The 14,443-nt window shown below is 33.4% G+C and overlaps 1 protein-coding gene across 1 annotated transcript in view; it reads left to right on the forward strand.

Annotated features, from left to right (window-relative positions):
• The first annotated feature begins 574 nt into the window (after positions 1-574).
• Positions 575-14,443, forward strand: part of LOC134808242 (T-box transcription factor TBX1-like) — an 83,468-nt gene continuing 69,599 nt past the window's right edge. Inside the window, exon 1 of the mRNA XM_063792652.1 lies at positions 575-669. The gene's annotated coding sequence lies outside the window, so the exon portion shown is untranslated. The remainder of the gene's footprint in view (positions 670-14,443) is intronic.

Here is a 14,443-nt window from a genome sequence, read left to right on the forward strand (position 1 = left end):
TTCTTACAAGCACTTTTGGTTGTTTCCAAGGGTATTGGAGGCCAACATCCACATGAAATGTGTCCATCTGTTTAAGCATATGTGCCAGGCAGCTAAACTTACAGAACGACCGTCAGGCCCCCTCAGGATATGTATGTAGTTATTTTTCTTTTAAATAAGCAAATCAGACTTCTAGAATATCTTGGTGGTTAATTTTATGTGCCAACTTGACTGTGCTAAGGGATGTCCAGGTAGCCTGTAAAACATTATTTCTGGGTTTGTCTGTGAGGGAATTTCTGGAGGAAATTAGCATTTGAGTTATTAGACTGTATCTGAAAGACCTGCCCTCACCAAGGTGGGTGGACATCATCCAAGATTAAATAGCACAAATGGCAGAGGTAGGGCTCATTCTTTCTTTTGCTTCTTGAGCTTGAAGATCCATCTTCTCCTGCCCTTGGACATAAGAGCTCCTGGTTCTTGAGCCTTTGGGCTCAGGGTTTATACTAGCGGCCTCCCATCCCCACCCCCAATCCCTGCTGGTTCTAGAATCTTCAGCCTTGAACTGGGTGTTACATCATTGGCTCCTCTGATTCTCAGGCATTTTAACTCAGACTGAATTACCCCACCAGCTTTCTTGATTTTCCAGCTTGCAGGTGGCAGATAATGAGACTTCTCAGCCTCCATAATCATGTGAGCCAATTTTCGTAATAAATCTTTTCATATATGCATACATTTATAAATATATATTGTATCCCTTAAATAGATGACCTATAGACTATAGATCTCAATTTATGCTTTTATTTCTCTGGAAAACTCTGACTAATACACATATAAAGTCTGGCTCTGGTGTGATTTATTTTTTCTTCAATTTTAACATGAAATTGATTAGGAAGAATGTTACATCAAATAAAAGTTTTATTATACAATGAAAAAGAAACACTGTACTTTTAAATATCAATTGTAAGACATGCAATTTTAAAATAGTTAAAATAGAAACAAAGGTTAATATTCTTTTCAGCTAGATGAACTAAAAGAAACCTGGTTCACTCTCTTATTTAAAATAAACAAAAAAGGGACAAAATATAAAGCAACAGTTTTTGAAACACAGGGTATAAGGCAGTGAAAGACAATGATTTTTGAGAGAAGGGAAACCAATGAGGGGGTCCCTCAATCTGCCAACGCCTACTACTGTGTTGGGGTGTTTTCTGGCCATGGCTCAGTGATGGTAAATTTAGGTAGTCCACATCACAGAAGAGGAGAGATGGAGCTCAGAGTATGAGGAAGCCAAGGCAGCTAGAATTCACAGAACAAAATATTGAAGAGGAGAAAACTGTGCAGATAAAAAAACTTTGGAGATATAAGAGGGTTTCTCTTAATTATTTAGCTGAGTAGAGAACAGTGCATGCATTTGAAGAAACTGAGACCAGGGAAAGAACCACCTGAAGGATTAAAGTCAACATGCTTCTTGCTCTCATAGGGCCAGTAGAGCCTGGTCTTATCATCCAAACAGGAAATCCTCAAGATTCATGGGGCACTGGGTAGTGTATCAGAAGAACTTGACTTCAGCAGTGAGAATAATTGGCCCTAGGCTGAGTGCTACCACCTAACAAATCTTAAAAGAAATAACCAACAAGGTCAAATTGTTTCACATAACTATCTCATAAAAAAGCTGAAGAAGATGTACAGGAATACAGAAGTACTGAGGATCTAAAAAGGTAGATTCACAATGTCTAGCATCCTATACAAAATTATCAGGCATGCAGAGAAGCAGGAAATTATCACCCATAAGAAGAAAAACCATTCATTGTAAACTAACTCAGGACTGACATAGATGTTAGAATAAGACAGGAATTAAAGGTTATTGTAATTATACTCCACAGGTTTAAAAAGTCAAGCACTGATACAAGATAATTTTTAAAAAACTCAAATCATACTTACAGGGAGCAAAATTATAGTATGTGAGATAAATTGTCCTTATTTGCAGACAACATGATTATCTCTGTATAAAATTTAACAGAGTTTACAGAAAAAAAAAAGCTGCTAGAAATGTGTTTAGCAAGGATGAGAGATAAAAAAAATCAGTACATAAAAATCAGTGGTATTTCTATGCACTATTAATGCTACTTGGGAAAAAAGTAGCATTTACAGAAGTATAAAACATGAAACACTTCAGGATAAATGCAATAAATAATATTAAAAACCTGCAAATTGAAAAATACAGAACAATTTAAGGTATATAAAGAAACATTAATGAATGGAGAGGTAAACCATATTAAAGATTAATGAAAAAACTCATTATTGTTAAGATATCAATTGTCCCCAAATATATCTGTAGATTTAATACAACCCCAATCAAAAGCTCAGTAGACATTTTTTTTTGGTGTGGAAATTGACAAACTGAATCTAAAATTCATGTGAAAATTAAAAGGAATTAAAATACCTAAATAACTTGTAAAGGCAGAATAAAGTTTAAGGAGTAACACTACCTGATTTCAAGACCTAATAGAAAGTTAAAACAATCAACAAAATGTTAAGTTATTGGCATAAAGATAGAAAAATATTGTCTGGAAAGAAAAGAACTGCGATAAAAAGAATAAGGATGTGTTATTATAGAATTTTGCAAGGGGAATATCTTCTCTAAAGAAACTAAAATACTAAAAACGAATAGTAGGTTCTGTCTGGACAGCAGTAGACAAAACAGTGATGATCCTGGCCTTATGGAGCTGATAATGTAGTAGAGATAGCCCTGCATAGCTCAGGGAGGTGACTATGATTATACATGAAAAACAAAAAAGAGGAAACAAACCCTTTGCACACAATGGTGTATCTTTAATTAAATAAAAACTTGAATAAATAAAAAACGTTTATCAGCTGTCTTTGAGGATGGAAATTTTTGGAAAAGATTAAACTTCCTTTTATTCAAATGGATAGAACAAAACAATGTATTGATTATCTGGTGAACCCTGGGAACTATTTATTCTTTACGTAAATTGTAGTGCTATCATGTATATTGTTGCTGAGTTTAATGACTAGATGAGCAGAGGATTAAATTAAATTTCATTTATTGATCTTATTCATGAGAGGCTCATAGGTCCTACAGCATAGAAATAGTCCATAGAAGGTGAAATTTAAAAAATAAAAGATAGTATTTTGCAGCTGCACAAAGTAGTATTAGTATTTTGCATGCATAAAATGGTTGTAAGTATCTTTAAATTAATATTTCATTCTTCAGTGTTTTAGTCAGTTTAGGCTGCTGTAACAAATGTCATAGATTGGGTGGCTTAAACAACAATTTGCTTCTCATAATACTTGGAGCTGGGGAATTAAGTTCAGTTTCTCATGAAGGCCTCTTCCTGGTTTGCAGTGGGACTACATCTGATTTTCTGTATTATCACATTAGAAGGTGGTAGGGAGAGAAAGATCTGGGGTCTTGAATCCCATCCTGGGACCTCACTCTCATGATCTCATCTAAATGTAGTTACCTCCCAAAGGTCACACCTCTGACCACCATCACACTGGGGGATTAGGCTTCAACATTTGAGTGCTTTTTATTTTTATAAATTTAAGGGGTACAAGTGCAGTTTTTTTGTTTGTTTTTTGTTTTTTGCTTTTTTTTGAGATGGTGTTTTGCTCTTGTTGCCCAGGCTGGAGTGTAATGATGCAACCTTGGCTCACTGCAACCTCTGCCTCCCTGGTTCAAGCAATTCTCCTGCCTCAGTCTTCCAAGTAGCTGGGATTACAGGCATGCACCACCATGCCCAGCTAATTTTGTATTTTTAGTAGAGACGGGGTTTCACCATGTTGATCAGGCTGGTCTTGAACTCCTGACCTCAGCTGATCCACCCACCTTGGCCTCCCAAAGTGCTGGGATTACAGGCATGAGCCACCGCGCCCAGCCCAGTTTTTGTTACATGAACATATGGTGTGTTGGTGATGTCTGGGCTTCTATTGTTACCACCAACCAAATAATGTATATGGTACCCATGAAGCAATTTCTCATCCCTCACATCCCCCCGCCCACCTTCCCACACTCTATGTCCATGTTAGCTCCCACCTGTAAGTGAGAACATGCAGTGTTTGACTTTCTGTCTTTGAGTTCTTTCACTGAAGATAATGGTCTCCAGTTCAACATTCAGTCCATAGCAGGTTTCTATAATTGCTAATGATAGTTGCAAATACTCAAAGCTCATTTGTGTTATGTATTGGACCTCCTGTTGTGGTACTATCCCAGTTCCCAACTGTACCTCTTTCTTTCCTCTTTATGTTGTAACTTTAATGAGTAAAACTTGTGGAAGATTCAATATCTTTTACACAGTAATTAAAATAATCCTACACATGCTACAAGCTGTTAATAAATTACATTAAGTAAGGGAAGGGGCAATTGTGTATCAGATATGAAGGAGATAGCCTTAAATATAAATTGATTGTTGATTTTAGAAAATATTTGACCATATTACTGACAAAGCACCTCAAACTTTCTTTAGAGGTAGAAACTTAGCATTACTAAAATACAATATGCATTCCATTTACTGCAGAATTTTCCAATTCATGATAAATTATTAGTACACACTTTGCATTACAACTAGCATGGATATGAAACCCAGACCCAGAAAATCCTTCCCGGTTCGTGGATATGCCTATGATTTTTTTTAATGTCACTGCTGTTGAACACACACATTACTTTTTCTGTAGTGCCATCCTCACTTCTGTTCTCTAACCAAAGCTTTCCTACTCATCTTCACATATTTCATTTATTTTGTTTCTAGACAAAGAAAATTACACTTCTCTATTTGCTTTCATTTTCTTTACAAATCATTGTTATAGCATTATTTCATGGTTGTAAATTTTTAACAGCATTTTAATGTGTTGGGGGCTACATAAACGCAGAACACTAGGTTTTGTTAACGTGTGTTTGCTGAAATGTCAAAAGTGTTTCTGGCACAAGAAGTTACACATTCAATGCTATTACTAGATGGAAAGATAGGCTAAATGGTAACTATTGTTAGATGATGTTTGCTAAAGAAACAGTTTGGTAATAAGATTGTTTTTAATACTTGCTTAGATAAGCAGACACATTCCAAGTATTTTGAGGGGAGAAACGTCTATACTTTTTAGAATATTTAATTTTGAGAAGCATTTTGTAATTTAAATAACTTATTTTTCTGTTTTAGAAATATCTACCAGAATCTTTTACATGTTCCATCTTCCTAACAACTTATTATGTAATTGTGCTCTGAGGGATAGAAAACATCCTTTAAAGATTAGAATCAGTTTATGTATTCAGGTATTTCAGGAGGTTCAACAAGAAGACAGAAAGGAATACATTTAATTAGAGAACTATAGTCATTTCTAGGAGTTTCAGGTAGACATAATTTTTATAAAGCAGCATTTCATAAAAGACAATATGAGACTTCTGTGTAAATAAAAATGATCAATGAAAACAAAATACTTTTTACAGTGTAGACCAGGATGTGTATTCAATATAATTACCTAAATAAAAACAACAGAATGGAACCAATTTCCAAAACTTAGTCTGTAATTTAGTCAGCATTTATCCACTTTCCTAAGAATCATTATAATAGCCCTACTTTCATTTTATAATATTTGCAAAGGGATGTCTTTTATGCAGAACATGATTGAACTATTTAGATTAAAACTATAATTACAAATTGCTTTATCAAGTTTATAATCCTCTGATGAGAAAAATGAGTTATTTACTAACCATTCTAATGACCTCACTGCTCACATAGACATTTTTGGCAAACCTTCAAGGTAAGTTTCACCAAAATTCAGAAACACATAATATTGCAGTTAATAAGCAAACTAAGCCTGGAATATAAATATATCCATCCAAATAGCAGAATTTTACAGAGATTATGGATGTCTCTGGTTTTATGAGTAGATTCTTTTATTAAAATATTTGTTTTTACATTGAATTAATATTTGAACCATACTTTAAAAATCAAAAGATGATTTAGCCATGTAATAATCAAGTGCAGTGTTTTATTATTTCACCTGCTAGTTTTTCTTCCTCATGTCAAATTTTAATTATGCTCAATGTATTCTAAACATAGGAAGAAAGATAAAGGATTAAAATAGTTATTATATTAAATAATGCCTATCCTTCCCAATTAAATGTAAGTTATTTGAAGTCAAGAATCCTTTTTTGTTTGACTTGGTATTCATAGTTTTTAGAACAATGCCTGGCACATAGCAGGTAATTAGTAAATGCCTTGTTAAATTTCAAATGAAATACTCAAGCAAAATATATAAATGGTATTGCTAATGGAAACAAATATTTTAATTTAAAATTGTAATGAAGCTTTGTGGACTCCAAATCATTTTATTACTTGGACAAAATAATTAGCAAATAAAAGTCTGTAGAAAGGAGAAATGGCAGAGTGCTCTTTAATACAAATCTTGTCTTTTATATAAGAACATTTAAATGCCCAAGACTTATAACATGGGTTTTGTTAAATGTTCGTAACATGTGTGAATCCTTCATCAATATTTGGAAATAACTCTGAAGAAATATATTGATTTTATTTATATATGCATTTACATTGAGTGTACCATTCTTTCTATACTACTTCAAAGAGAAAATTATTTTTTCTTAGAGTATTAATGAGCTTCTTAATACTTACTAATGAGTAAGTAAAATTGGATATCTGAAAATAATGCTTTTCCATTAAAACGTTTGGTTCAGCAAATGAGAGTCTACTTGCTTGTTCAGTTCTGCTCAATTTTGCCTGTTGCAGAACAAACACATTTGGGTTTTAAATATATTTTCTCTAGAATACTTTTAAGCAGTCAGTGATCATCTCCTGGCAATTATCCTCTTCTGCATTTCTAACAAAGTAATTTCAGGTTTCTTTGAAATGTTGTCTTTTTTTTTTTCTTCTATTTAAGTTTGTGATTTGAATTGCATTTTCTGGCTAGGCTGATTCTATTTCCCTGAGTTCACCTCTCCAGTAACATTTTCAAGTATATCTAAGCTTACATTCCAAGGTCAATAAGATTACTGTCGACAGTCTAAATTCTATGTTAAAAATTTCAGACACAATTGAGAATTGTCATGCTATATTTCTAGCCTAAAATTGTGTTTATACAGTTTTTTATTCAGATGATCAATTATTTTTAGCAAATAAGCCTTTGAAGAAAGCAAAGTAGACATTTCATGAATAAATTAATAACCTTATACCTAGAACTTTCATTAACTGATTTCTACTTGTGTTTGTATGCTCTTGCATTGCTATAAAGAAACACCCAAGGCTAGGTAATTTACAAATAAAAGAGGTTAAATGGGCTCATGATTTTGCAGGCTTTAAAAGAAGCATGATGTTGGCATCTGCTTCTGGTGAGGCCTCAGGAAGCTTACAATCATGGTTGAAGGTGGCAGGGAGCCAGAATCTCACATGGTCAAAGGAGGGGCAAGAAAGAGTCAGGGGAGGTGCCACATTCTTCTAAGCAACCAGAACTTGTGAGAACTCACTCACTATCTTGAGGACAGCACCAAGCCATTCATGAGTGATTTGCCGCCATGTCCCAACAGCTCCCACCAGGCCCCACCTTCAACATAGGCAATTACATTTCAACATGAGATTTGGAGGAGACAGATATCCAAATGATATAACTACCATTTTGATTGTGAAGCTCTTCTTTGTTTGACATTAGATGAACAGAAAGATGAATAGAAACTGTCATTTTTTTTTTTCCTTTCTGGGGCAGTGGCTCCTGCCTATAATCTCATCACTTTGGGAGGCTGAGGCAGGAGGATTACTCAAGGCCAGGAGTTCAAGGCCAGCCTGGTAAAAATTGTGAGACTCTCCCTCTAAAAGATAAAGAAAAAAAATAGCCAGGTATGGTGTTGTGCAAGTGTAGTTTCAGTTATTGAGAGGCTGAGGCAGGAGGATTGCTTGAGCCCAAGTGTTCAAGGTTGCAATGAGCCATGATCACACCACTACACTCCAGCCTGGGCTACAAAGCAAGACACTGTCTCCAAAAAGAAGACATTATCATTTTTCAGGATAGGAATATACATGATAGAGAAAACTACATATTAACAACTGACTACAGTAAATGTGTTTCACTATGACATATTGAAAATTCAAATTTAATGTAGTCTCTCCCTGAGATGGTGGGAGGAAAATCCTCAGAAATGTGGTATGATGACTTTTTAAACTTGGATTTCAAGGGTAAGTGCATATACCATCTGTTTTCAAATATTTTATAAACTATACATAACTTAGCACTTGGTCACAAACTCTCTATGAAGAAATGTTTCCATTCGTTATATCAACATTCAGTGCATTAGAGAAAAGGCCAGCATTAGATACAATTGCCCACTCATGAGTGTATAACCTTCTAATAACTAGGAGTTAGGGGAGTAATGGCCTCTGCATGTTATAAGGATATGAATGTGGAGTGGAGAGGGAAGTTTGTTGCACTTTGCATCTTGCATGTTTTAATGATGCTTTCAGCCCAAATTGACTCTAAAATTAGCTTTCATTAAAAAAAGCAACTAATAGGAAAAAACTGGGCCCAATATTGACAAGCCATGATTGAAAAGATTCATTAAAATCTCACATGTCACCAGACACACATCTTGAGATGTGATTCACAGGTCCTAGGAGCACAATCCGCTGAGCAGTAATACGGCTTCAGGGAAATATCAATTTGCTGCCAATCCTTTCTCCTTTTTTTCTTTTGTGCACTAAACTCAATAAATAGTGCTGTTTTACTTGTACATAAAGATTCATGGTACAAAGAGTTTTCAGACATGTTGAAAAATATGGGAGAGAAAGAAACAATTTTAATGGGGTGTGTATATATATTGATGGAGCTAGTTCTGAAGCCACTTGTTGATGTTGGCAAGAGGATAAAGTAAGAGCAGACTAAGTTTAATTTATTGTTTCTACTTCCTTGGGCTCTGAAAAAAGATCTTGGATAAGGGCTTTAAATATAAGCACTGCATTTAATTGCTTTTGCAAAGAAAATCTTTCATGTTGATAGCCATAAATATTAATGAGTTATAAGAATAGAAAATGAGATAATGGGAATAGAAGCCTTCATCAGAATAACAATGCATGAAAACCAATTTTAGGACTTCAAATTCCAGCCCTGTTTGGGTAACTTTTACTTTGCTGACCTCCTACTGAAAGCAACTATGAAAGCTGGATAAAGAACATAAAACAACTGCTTGAATTCTTCATTATATAATCCAGGCAACCTGAACTTTAGTGGTCAAAAGAACAGAGAAAACAGAAATCCAGTATGGTGAGATTTTCAAATTAGTCTCTTGGATTCTTTCGTTGGGTAAATTCCTTTCCTTTTTTTCTTATTCACACATCAAATAGGGAAATTGCCCTTTTAACTCACTTTAAGAGGAACATGGTACTCTAGGCACACGAAACATTTGTTCTAACTAGAAGACAGAGATTGGCATTTTGGAGTTCCACGAACACCAGGAGTTGTTCAGTAAGATCCTGAGCTGCAGAGTGAGGCTAACCTACTAAAATTCACAGAGGTAAAACTTAAAAAATAAAGAAATAAACAAAGGGTACTTCTACATATTTTCCAGAAAGAAAACTTCAAACACAGATAGTTTAACCAGTTATATTTACCAACACTTTAAGAAAGAATTAACACCCATCTTAAACTCTCTAGGGAAGACAAATTTAAAAATAAAGCATCCCTTAATTTTCTTTATGAATTAAGCATAATAACTAAAACAACAAAAACGTTATAAGAAAAGAAAAATTATATCTTAGTATTTTACTTGAAATCAGATGCACAAATGTCTATAGAAATTTTAGCAAATTAAATAAAGTAGAACATAAAAAGATTATATATCATGATTAAGGTGAGTTTATATCAAGAATTCATTTTTAATTTAATATTTAAAAAATCAATAAATTTTAGTATACCTACAAAATAAAGGGAAATCTATCAATAGATGCAAAGACCTTTGACAAAAATCATGATAAATCAAAAATTTGTTTACTCATGATTAAATATGTCAGAAAACTGAAAATAAAATTGAACTTTTTAAATCTGATGAAGTATAACCAATAGCTAATAAAGCAAAAATAGCATCAGTGATTAAAAACTGCAAATCTTTCCTCTGAGATCAATTACATAAACATGTCCACTACCACCAATTCTAGTCAACAATGCAGTTAGGATAGCAAATAAAAGACACATATAAATATTGAAATGGAATAAATTAAACTATCCACATTCAGTTAAAATCTCCAAAGGAAAATGAAGAAAATCTATAAAAATTTAAAATAATTGTATTCATTGTTTGATTAAAAGTTAATATACAAAAAATTAATTGTATTTTCATATTTTAGAAAAATCAGATAAGCCATCGATCATATCATTAGAAGCTTAAAAATTTACATTCATCTAACATTGTCTTTATATGGAAAACTATAAAACATAATTGAGTGAATTCAAAATTATAAATAAGATGAAAATTTTACACTTATAGATTAAAAACTCTATATTGTCAAGACTTCCCGAAATGATGTATTGAACAAAAGCTAATGAAAACAGTGGCAGTTTTTTTCAAAATTGTTTTAAATTTATATAAAAGTCAAAATGGCTAAGTTAGCAAAAATACTTTTGAAGAAAAATAAAGCTTAATATTTACACTGTAAAATTTCAAGGCCTTTGGTTAAGATGCAGTAATTCAAGCACTGTCTTATTAGTGAAAGAATACACAGATACAGGTATGTAACAAAATGGAAAAAACAATCTAATGTATATGTGATCACCAATTGTATAACAAAGTAACTACAGCAATGACACTGCCATGGCTTGAAGCAGAAGTGTTATTTTCAATAAATCTGTGATTTTTAAATTGAATTCTAGGAAATCAAATTAAAGGGACTCATGGACTTGAGTGGGAAAAAATTACAACTTAACCTGTGCTAATCTCTAAGCGAGGTTTATTATTCCTTTCATATATGAATATAGGCAGAAAATAGCATTAGTATTAGCAGTACCTGGAAACTGTCGCCAATAAAAATCATAGATTTTTCAGTTATTGAAGAAATCTTGAAATGCCATGTCAACGTATGGTATTTGAAAAATCAAATTAGCTATCAGACTTGCTGCTGAATATTGTTACTATTTAAATTATTTTTCTTTTCTTTTTTTTTTTCTTTCTGAGACAAAGTCTCAATCTGTCGCCCAGGCTGGAGTGCAGTGGTGCGATTGACCTAGGCTTGCTGCATCCTCCACCTCCCGGGCTCAAGAGATTCTCCTGCCTCAGCCTCCCGAGTAGCTGGGATTACAGGCACGGCACCATCACGCCCGGCTAATTTCTGTATTTTTAGTAGAGACGGGGTTTCACCATGTTGGCCAGGCTGGTCTTGAACTCCTGATCTCAGGTGATCCACCTGCATCAGCCTCCCAAAGTGCTGGGATTACAGGTGTGAGCCACCACGCCTGGCCAATTATTTTTCATATTAAAAAATCTTATTCTGCTAAGACGTAAGCTTAGCTTTCTTTTTATTTCCAATAGATTTAATGTTACAAGTATATATAAGGATATAGAATCAATTTGGTATACTTATGGTAAACAAACAAAAGACCAAAAACAACAGCAACAACACCAAATAATATTTCCCTAATTAACATGGTACACAGAAAATTGTTTCCAGATGGACTTACATCTTTTTTTTTTTTTTTTTTTTTTGAGACAGAGTTTCACTCTTGTTGCCCAGACTGGAGTGCCATGGCATAATCTCGGCTCACTGCAACCTCTCCCTCCCAGGTTCAAGCGATTCTCCTGCCTCAGTCTCCTGAGCAGCTGGAATTACAGTCATGCGCCACCAAGCCCGGCTAAGTTTGTTTTTTAGTAGAGACAGGGTTTCTCCATGTTGGTCAGGCTGGTCTCGAACTCCCAACCTCAGGTTATCTGCCCACCTTGGCCTCCCAAAATGCTGGGGTTACAGGTGTGAGCCACTGCGCCCAGCCTTGGACTTATATCTAAATATGAAATTAGATCAATAAAGCTTTTAGAAGATAACATAGGGGGATATTAGAAGGAACTTGCCAGTGGCACTCTTTTTTCTTGAACAGAAAAAAAAAGCACTATACAAAAAAAATGACTAGTAAATTGGATCATTTTAAAGTGAGTAGGTCTAGTTATCAAAGGGCACATTAAGACTGTGAAGAGCCAAGCCACAAGATTAAAGAAATATAGACAATATAATATTTGATATTTAATTTTTCTAAGAAAGTATTTAAAAACTTTTTCAAAATAATAAGTAAAAGAAGACAAAGAACTCAATAAAAAATGGGCAAAGGGCTTGAACAGGTGTTCATATAAGTGTCTTCCCAATGGGTCCTAAGCTTACCAAAAGATGTTCAAAGTTACCAGTCATCAAAGTGCAAATCCAAACACGAGACATATAGCAGCGGCATATCTATTACTTTTTTTCTTTTTTAAAGTACTATAATGATCAAGCATCGAAAACATACGGAGCAACTTGAACTCTTCAAGTCCTATTGGTGGAAGGGGAAGTTAGAAAAAAAATATTAGAAAAATGTTTTGCAGTATCTTCTAAATTTGAACTATGCATTTTCTATGACCCAGACCTTTTAGTCTTAAATAGAAATGCTTACATGTGTTCATCAAAGGACATTGACCAGAGTGTTGATGCTTAATTCATTATATATCTAAACTAGAAAAAAATAGTCCATCATAGCTGAATGTATAAATAATTCCTATTATATTCATATAATGAAAATCAGCTTGATAATGGAGACAAACCATTATTTGAATCACTTAACAATTAAAAAAAGTTTTATTGATAAATTGGCAAAATAAGCTAGACACACAAGAAACTTTATGATTTATTTTATGTAAAATTCAAAAGTAGGCAAATTGTACTCATCTTATGTTAGAAAACTGAATTATAGTTAACTCTGGAGTTGGCATGAAAGAAGTTTCGTAGATGTTCCATATCATTCTGTGTCTTGACCAGTGTGGTCACTACATGGGTGTATACATGTGTTTTAAAATATGGATTAAATTTTACAGTAAGGTTTGCAAACTTACTGCATGAATGTTTGTTTCAGTAAAAGCATTTCCTCTACTTAATACCAGCCAATATCCCTTTACATGAAAACAACAATAGAAAACTTACCAACTCATTTTTCATTAAAATGCCAAATCAAGATGATCTATTAGACATATATTCTATAATGAGAATGTAATAAAATTTTCTCCATTTTTAATGAAAATGGAGTAAGTGAACATGAGCTTAAACTGTGGGTAAACAAATATTCTTAGAAACTAGGTAAAGAGTTGGAAGAAATGTTATGTCTATAGAAGCTGAAATTAAACAGAAGGCAAATTACAGAGATTGCTTACTGCTTTATTTGCAAATTTATTGTGCTTATAGCACAATAAATTATTCAATTTACCCCAATTATTGACTGATTGTTGTGTTCTTAGAACTGTTAGGTACTTTAGAAAGGCACAGTGCCTTTTAATTATCTGCAAGACTTCAGTCTCAATCTGATATCTGAGTTCAGAAGGGACAGATCAGGCTACAATTTTTAGACTACATGTACCAATTCCAGACTCAATAAAAAAGTGACTCTTTCAATATTTTTATTAACTGTGTTGAAGATATCTAGAAAGACCTTGAACCCAGTCACTGACACATCTGATATGTAACAAAAGAAACAGAAATCCCAATACAGAAAAATAGAGAATGAGTCAAGGATTATTCAGGCACAGACAAATAACCATTGAAAGTATTTTTCATGCTGGGGTTTCCATTAGATCTTAGAAACTCCTATTAACAGTTAGGTTCCCAAACCTCTGAAATAATAACATGTATTTTCTTCAATTAACTCTTCTGTGTAATGTGTGAGCAGAGGATCTTTATAGCCTATTTCATATTGGGAAAGAAGGACTAAAGAAGAAGGATCTGCCTAGATTATGGCAAATGCCAGTACTAAGCCTGTCACTGGTCATTAAACAAATACATACATGAAAGGAGGAAAAAAAGGGATATGAAAATTTAGCAACATAATAAACAAAGAAGAATATAGAACTCAAGGTATGAAGTACAACACACTTTTGAAACAAAGATCAAAGGAATGTGGTATATAAATTTTAGCAAGCATCTATGTATACTTTAAAATTTTGTGTAAATTTGGATTCTAAAAGTAAGAGATTAGTATAAAAAAGAGTTTATTGATATCCATGAAAATTTTAAAGAAATACAAATATTAGAATTTTATTAGAAATATTAAGGTTCAGAATCAATTATGTAAAGTATCAGATGATAAATGTGGGACAACACATTTAAATTTGCTCTGATAATAGTATAATGATAAAGAACAAAACAGATGAAAAATAATGTGTAAAGTAATACACCTTCAAATAGACATTATGAGAAATGGCCCACATCATGTGAATCAGAAGCAGTAACAG

This window comes from Pan troglodytes, chromosome 14 (assembly GCF_028858775.2).
Source record: "Pan troglodytes isolate AG18354 chromosome 14, NHGRI_mPanTro3-v2.0_pri, whole genome shotgun sequence".
In the NCBI taxonomy this organism is placed as follows: Eukaryota; Metazoa; Chordata; class Mammalia; order Primates; family Hominidae; genus Pan; species Pan troglodytes.